At 43.0% G+C, this 7041-nt stretch overlaps 1 protein-coding gene across 2 annotated transcripts in view; it reads right to left on the reverse strand.

Moving 5' to 3' along the window:
• The window catches only part of GRB2 (growth factor receptor bound protein 2), a 70855-nt gene extending 64306 nt beyond the window's left edge, over window positions 1–6549 (reverse strand). Inside the window, exon 1 of one of the 2 annotated variants that reach the window (XM_027080646.1) lies at window positions 6337–6549. The gene's annotated coding sequence lies outside the window, so the exon portion shown is untranslated. The remainder of the gene's footprint in view (window positions 1–6336) is intronic. The other variant, XM_027080648.1, reaches the window with a different exon arrangement.
• Window positions 6550–7041: the final 492 nt, after the last annotated feature.

Consider the following 7041-nt stretch of genomic DNA (forward strand, 5'->3'; position numbering starts at 1 on the left):
CTCACAGTTACCCCTGAGAACAGGTGCTTTTCTTGGAGCCAGGGGAGTACCAGACTGATCCAAACTGCATTTCGCAGGCAAAGATTCTGTAATAACCCTTAGGTAGTGTACCAGGTGATGGTGAAGCTGGGCAGTACAATCACTGAGGAAGTGAGGAGTCTCGAGCCCTGAATATGGGACACAACCTAGACCTTCCCGTAACTAAAGGAAAACGAAGCCCCATTCTTCTTTTGTCAGTCACTGTTTTCATACAGGCTAAATAAAAGCAGAAAACAACACTGACACTGGCAGAACGGGGACAGATTATTTATAGTGACACCCTTTGGTGGATAATTACCACCTAGCAGAGACCTCATTTGAGGGGCACGAGTGATTATTATTCTTTTGTTCTAAAGTTAACAACTGGGGCATTAATCAAGCATAGCTACAAAAGGACTAAGGAGTAAATCAGTTGGGAATACTAAGGTTAGAGGGAAATGAGTATTACCAAGGAGGAAAGAATCACCCGGTAATAAAAAGTCCTTCAGCCGAATTCTGAAGGCCAAACATTCCACTGCAGGTAAACTAATAAACTAAACCAACGTTTATTCATTCTATCAGGCCATACCTAGGATATCCTATGTTGTGCTGGCTCTAAAACAGGAAAGCAAAAAGAGTCCCAGCAAATTTAAAAAAAAAAGATTAGTCTCAGTATTTTCGTGTGATCTTAAACACCCTTTACTTATACTCACCACAGTTACTTATTTATCAAATGAATCCATATAATTTTAAAAGTCAGAGCATTAAAAGGCTTATGAAAAAGAGCAATTCCCTACCCCAACACTCACAAGCAATCACCCTCAATGTTGATTTTAGCTTTCTCTTTATGTTTACTCCCAGTATTTCTAAATAACACCCTTCTACTGCTGTTTCTTAATTTATTCCAGCCATCACCTATCACCTGAAAGATGAGGACTTAGCTGTTCCGCCCCTGCCAATTCTGCCTTGCCCCATCCCAGTAATGCCACATATTCCGGTTTAAGCAGTAGTTATTACATTACGAAACATCGTTCACTGGTGATTTAAATAATGTATGGTAACCAACCTTCCTTTCTAGTACACTCCTTCAATTTTTCCCGGAATTAATAACTGTTTCTCCTTTTTTGCCTACTTTCCAGTGTGTACCTATTTAAAACTTTTTACAGCTGCTCCAAAATCTCCGCTACATGCCTATCAATATTTTCCATACCCTGACCTGACCATTTATTTTCACTGGTCTTCAGGTCTGATTGTTGGGACTATGTATCAATGATGGGAAGTTGAAGAATAATTGCGCAGATCCAAAAAACTTCAGAAGTTTCATTTTTGAAAAACAGAAATCAGACAGAAACCTAAAGCACTGTCACTGTCAAGGTACTATGCAGTACAGGGCATAAACTTCTATGTCATTCATGATTCCAGACAGCTGCAGTGTGACTGAACAGCCAGACCATAAAAACCAAGAGTTTTCAACATTTGCTCTCCTGCTGTTACTCAACTTATCTACCACAGGTTTCCTGGAGAAAACTTAAACAGACAACACTCTTGAAAATCGTGTTTCAAGTAACAATTGCTTTGTAAGATACAGTTTAATAGGAATGAAAACCAACCAATCAATACTTTTGCGGTGATGCCCAGTAAAAATTAGCGTTTCATAGAGAAAACTTGAGAAGGCCAGGTTTTAAGCTATCCACTGAAAAACATGCAGGCTCAAGAAATTCAAAAGGGTGTGTTTCATTAAAGACAAAAAAATTCTATCACATACACCACATTAATTACTTTAAAAGGAAGAAAGAAATCTGAAAGTGGACACAATGTATAATGTTTTTAACAGAGTATATGTTGCTGTAAATTTCTCAAGAAAATGGGCTGGGAGTACATTTAACCCTGAAGCCTGATGACAGAGTATGTCTGAACTGTTACCAGCACACACCCTGCAGCCCATCACAAGCAGAGAATTTTAACAAGGCAAGAGCAGCTTGAACTGTTCATTTAAAGCAATACGCACTGTATTGTAAACTGCAGTCTCCTAAAGGTATTTGTAGGATTTTATTTTCTGTCTTCCATTCAACTCTCTTCTTCCCAAAATTCACAGAAAATAAAATACACGACACTTCACTGGGCCAGTATAGCTTAGTGTTAACCCTGCATGGTTTGTAAAGGCAGGCTGACCCCAAGTTCAAGTAATGACCTTGATGCTTACCAGCTATAATTTTGGGCAAGGCTTTTAAACAAGCCTCAGTTTTCTCATCTGTAAAATGGGTATAATATCACCAACTTTATAAAATTCACTGAGCATTGAATTAGGTAATACAGATAATAGACATATATGAAGCGCTACAGACAGAGCCTGACATTAAGTCACTCTAAGTTAAAACGTGACTCTACTTAAAACATATTAGATGTTTGTCTTCATTATTAAAAATGGAAAATTAAGGCTTACACTGCCATGGCCCGGGTTCAGTCCCGGGTTGGGGAACTGAAATCCCCCAAGCTTCATGGCGCAGCCAAAAAAACCGAAACAAACAAAAATCGGCAAATTAAAACAATGAGATTTCTTTCACCTACTAATTGTCAAATTTTTTAAAGATTTATAACATCCAGTCTCTGCGATACTATGGATAAAGAGATTCTCAGACTAAATTAACATTTTGAACAGCTACTATATGCCTAACAATAGGCTTAGTACTGGATTATAAAAATAAAATCACCACAGAGCTTACACTCTGTCAGGGAATTAATTAGTTCAATCTTTTTGGAGAGTAATTTTACAGCATCTATTGACAAATTTAAAATATATACCCTTGGGCTTCCCTGGTGGCGCAGTGGTTGAGAGTCTGCCTGCCGATGCAGGGGACACGGGTTCATGCCCCGGTCCGGGAAGAGCCCACAAGCCGCGGAGCGGCTGGGCCTGTGAGCCATGGCCGCTGAGCCTGCGCGTCTGCAGCCTGTGCTCCGCAACAGGCGAGGCCACAACAGTGAGAGGCCCGCGTACCACAAAAAAAAAATAAAAATAAAAAATAAAATAAAATAATACCCTTGGACAAGCAATGCCATGTCCCAGATTTATCTCACTAAAATAGTGACACAAATACAATGTGCAAAATACATGTATCCCTGAGCATAACAAGAAATATCTTTCTATATATCAAGATACATTATTATCAAGTTTTTTTTAAAACTGCAGAAAAATTAGTTTATCATACTTCCATAAAATAATATATCAGTGTGTGCTAAAAAAAAAAATTCAAAAGGTTAACAATGATTACCTCTGGAAGCGAGTTCACAGAATATTTTTACTTTCTGTACCATACACCTCAATTGTATTTTCATTGTCTTTACTATAAGCATGTATTGCTTTTGTAAGTCAGAAAAAACAAAAACAAATCTTACTGGTGCTCTGGAGTTAGACCTGGATTCAACTGTCACTGTACCACTTACTAACTAGGTGGGCAACACTGGAGAAATAACTTACATTCTCTAATCCCTAGTGTCCCTCAGCTAGAAAATGGGGAAAATAATAGCATCTACAGCTTATAAGGTCATTTTGCTAATTAAAAGAGACAGCACCTGTAAATGCTGAGTCCCTGGCATAAAGTGCTAAGAGGTATTAAACCAGCATCACCAGTACCTCTTCAAATATCGGTCCACATGTTCTCAGTAAATCTAAAACTTCCACTTACATATGGACTCAGAGGAACGCTCTGATAGGCAAATTAACAGTCTATTAAGTATGAACTAAAATTAAATACCTCCAAATCAAGTCCTAACAATGCTCAAATATTCACATATATAAAACTAATCACATCTATAGTCACTTATTCTACTGGGCTTTTAAACATTTACTGTGTATGTACAGAAAGTGTACCTTCGAGTAATTTAAAGCCACATTTCAGTCTCATTAATTTACGGGTGCATCCTGTAACAACAGTTTTGGTTCTTGGATCAGCTACATCAAACTCACCCCATTCAGGGACTGATTTCACTGTGAGGTGCCTTCTGGAGTTCGGCAAGGTAGTGGCCTTAGCCCGGAACCTAATTTTAAGTAAGATTCACAGGTAATTCTTATGCATGCTAAATTTAAAAAATCACTGCTGTGCTGTAAGGGTGCCTTGACTAGATTTTAAACTTTGCATCTCAGACAATGCACTACAAAGTCTTTGCATAAAATGACAATAATTCATATTCACTTGGCATAACTGGGAAAAACCCAACTTTGACAAATAAAATGAAAGGCTCTCAATGGCCGTTCAGGAGTGCTGGAAAGTTCTTCTGAATTAAGCAAGTAACTATCAATATTAGTTTCTCTCAGGAGACTATGGCGGGTCTCTACTCTGTATTACTTCATTTCTCCAAAATCTATTACTCTTCTGTTCTAAGTAACAATTAGAATTGTTGCGGCATAACGTGCAACATAACAGGAATTATTGAGAAAAATCTCTAAGTACCACCAACTTAGTATTTAAAATCTAATAGTAGTCCCTCCAATCTGAATACACTGGCTAAGGAAACTGCCTCAAACATTTAAATGCTTTCTTTTAGTATCAAAGAGAGCTGATTACAAGAATTAACTTTTAATTTTGGGATTCAGAAAATTTTGAACAAAGGAAGGAGCAAGAGAACAAATTTCTTTCTTTCTGTCAAAAAAAAACCAAAAACCAAACCCAACAACAAAGAAGGCTGATTGTAACAGATGCAGGAAAAGACACCTTATCTTAGAAGGCTCGTAAAGAATAAATTAGTACTATTACAATGGGCAAGCTTTAATTAATTCATCAATGGTCTAAATAAATTCTATTCCCTTAAATGTTTCACGCTATCTTAATTCTATTGTAATATAGGACTATGGTTGGTTTTCGTTTTTAACATTCACCACCCCCACTAAAAGCCAAAAAGAAGTCACACAAGCCCCAAAATGACCCAATCTCCCTTACTAACATAAAAGAGACATAAGAAGAAAAGCATGAGCAGGCACAACAACATGATCTAAAAGTGAAGAAAACAATTAAAACGCAAAAACACAAGCTACACCTGTGACCGAGTGGCTGTATTGATTTCCTAGAGCTGAATTCAATCCTTTGCGCCTCCCAGTTCCCAGGGGGAGAACGTTAAGTCTCGCATGGCTCTCTAGCAACCCTTCTGGCAGACTGAAGGAACACAGTGGACGCTCAAAAACGAAGAATAAAGCAGGAAAGAGGGCATCTTCCCGGGAGAGAAACGGGATCTTTATATGAGGGAAAAAACGAATTGTGCCAAAGAGCCGAAACCTCGAAAAATTATGCCAGAGAGGGGACAAAAAGGAGGAAGGGGAAGTAGATTAGAAAAAAAGGGGGGGGAGGGGGCAAGTGACTTGCATTATAGGAGTAAACACTTAGTGTCCGCAGTGGAATGGAGAGAAATAGAAAGGGAAGGCAACTGGGCAGCACAAAGTGAAAGAGGCACTAGAAAGCCAAAGAAACTAATGCTAATTTCTCTCGTGTCTTTCCCACTTTTTTCTGATAATCCACAGTACCAAAAATCAGACCGCGAGGCACTTGGCTCCTCTGCAAATTATATTCTTACTGCATCTGAAGCCAGCCTAGTTTAACTCCCTAAATAAGCTGTAACTCACATGTAAATCATAGACACGGAGAGCGCTGCAAATGAAAAATACCAGTGATTCCCTCCCGTCTCTTACTGAAATCTTTCCTCGCAGCATTCCAATCAACTGCTGCTTATTTTTCTTGACAAATGTTTTTCAGAGACTAGTCAAAAAAGAAAAAAAAAAGGCGCTACAGAAGCAAAGGCATCTTGACTGGCTCCAGTAGCAAACGTCCTCATTCACAGTATTAATAAGGTTGGTGGGTTTCCTCCCAAAATTCGGCCCCGAAACACCAGGAGACGGTGACTTGGTGACCGTGCAGGTCGAAGGAGCAACAATCACATTTGCAGCCCTCTGCGAATCCCCCGCCTCCCGGACCAAGTCAGACTGACTCACAGAATGAGTACCCCGTGCTCTCGGGCTTCTCCTGGGCCAACCCCCACGAAAACGGCACGAAATTTAATTAGGAGCCCCCCAGCCTCTTGCCCCGGGGTCCGAAGCTCTGTCCCGAGCCAAGGGACAGGGGAGGAAAGGTCCCCAGGAAGGAAGCGCCCCAGAAGGGGAAACTGGGCTCTCGGGGAGCCCAGGGATTCCGCTCCCCGCCCCGTTCCTCACTGTCCCGACCTCCAGGCTCGGCAGCCCTCGGTACGCAGGCCCGGGCCCCCCGGGCCGACTCCCGCTGCGGAGAGGGGAGGAAGGGGCACGGGAGCAGCGCCGCCGCCGCCAGCCGTACTCACCGTGGCGCAGCTGCTCCGCTCCGCGCCCGGCCGGCCCCTCCGCAACGGTGCGAGCGGCCGCCGACCCCGCTGCTGCTCCCCGAGGGCAGCGACTGTTCTCGCCGCCGTCACCGCCACAGTCTCCGTCGCCGCCGCCGCCGCCGTCGTCGTCGTCCGGTCGCTGAAGCGGTACTGCCGCCTCGCTTCCGCTCCTCGTCGCGGTCCCGCGAGAACTTCCCGGCGCGGCCCCGCCCCGCCCCGCCCCGCCCCCGCGAGACTTCCCCCGGCGGAAAAGGCCCAGAGCGCAAGCGCTCCTCCTCGGCCAGGCCCCCGCAGGTAGACCAGCTACAGGCCAGGGCGCAGGCGCCGGGCCGCCCCTCAGCAGGTGGCACCGGCAGGGCTCCACCCCCGGGGTTTCTGTAACCCTCTCGGTGCCAGAGCGGGTAAATAGAGCTCACCCTTGAAGGAGTAACTCTTATCCACGCCCTTTCCCCTTCCACCAAATCAAGGCAATTTGGCTGAGGGGTTGGAGGGAGAATCTCCGTCCAGCGTGAAGCACTCCAAATAGAGGACAAGGTCTTGAAAGATTTGAGAATCCGGTCCGAACAAACTCTGCCGTATTAGATGAATTAACACAGTCGCTCATAGATTGAATCAAGCGCCTAATACATGCTAAGCGTAGAAGGTACAACGACGAACAGAAATCCTGGCCCTCAAGGAATTCAG

Source organism: Aethalodelphis obliquidens, unplaced genomic scaffold (assembly GCF_003676395.1).
Source record: "Aethalodelphis obliquidens isolate GAN/ISIS:26980383/991018 unplaced genomic scaffold, ASM367639v1 scaffold44, whole genome shotgun sequence".
NCBI lineage: Eukaryota > Metazoa > Chordata > Mammalia > Artiodactyla > Delphinidae > Aethalodelphis > Aethalodelphis obliquidens.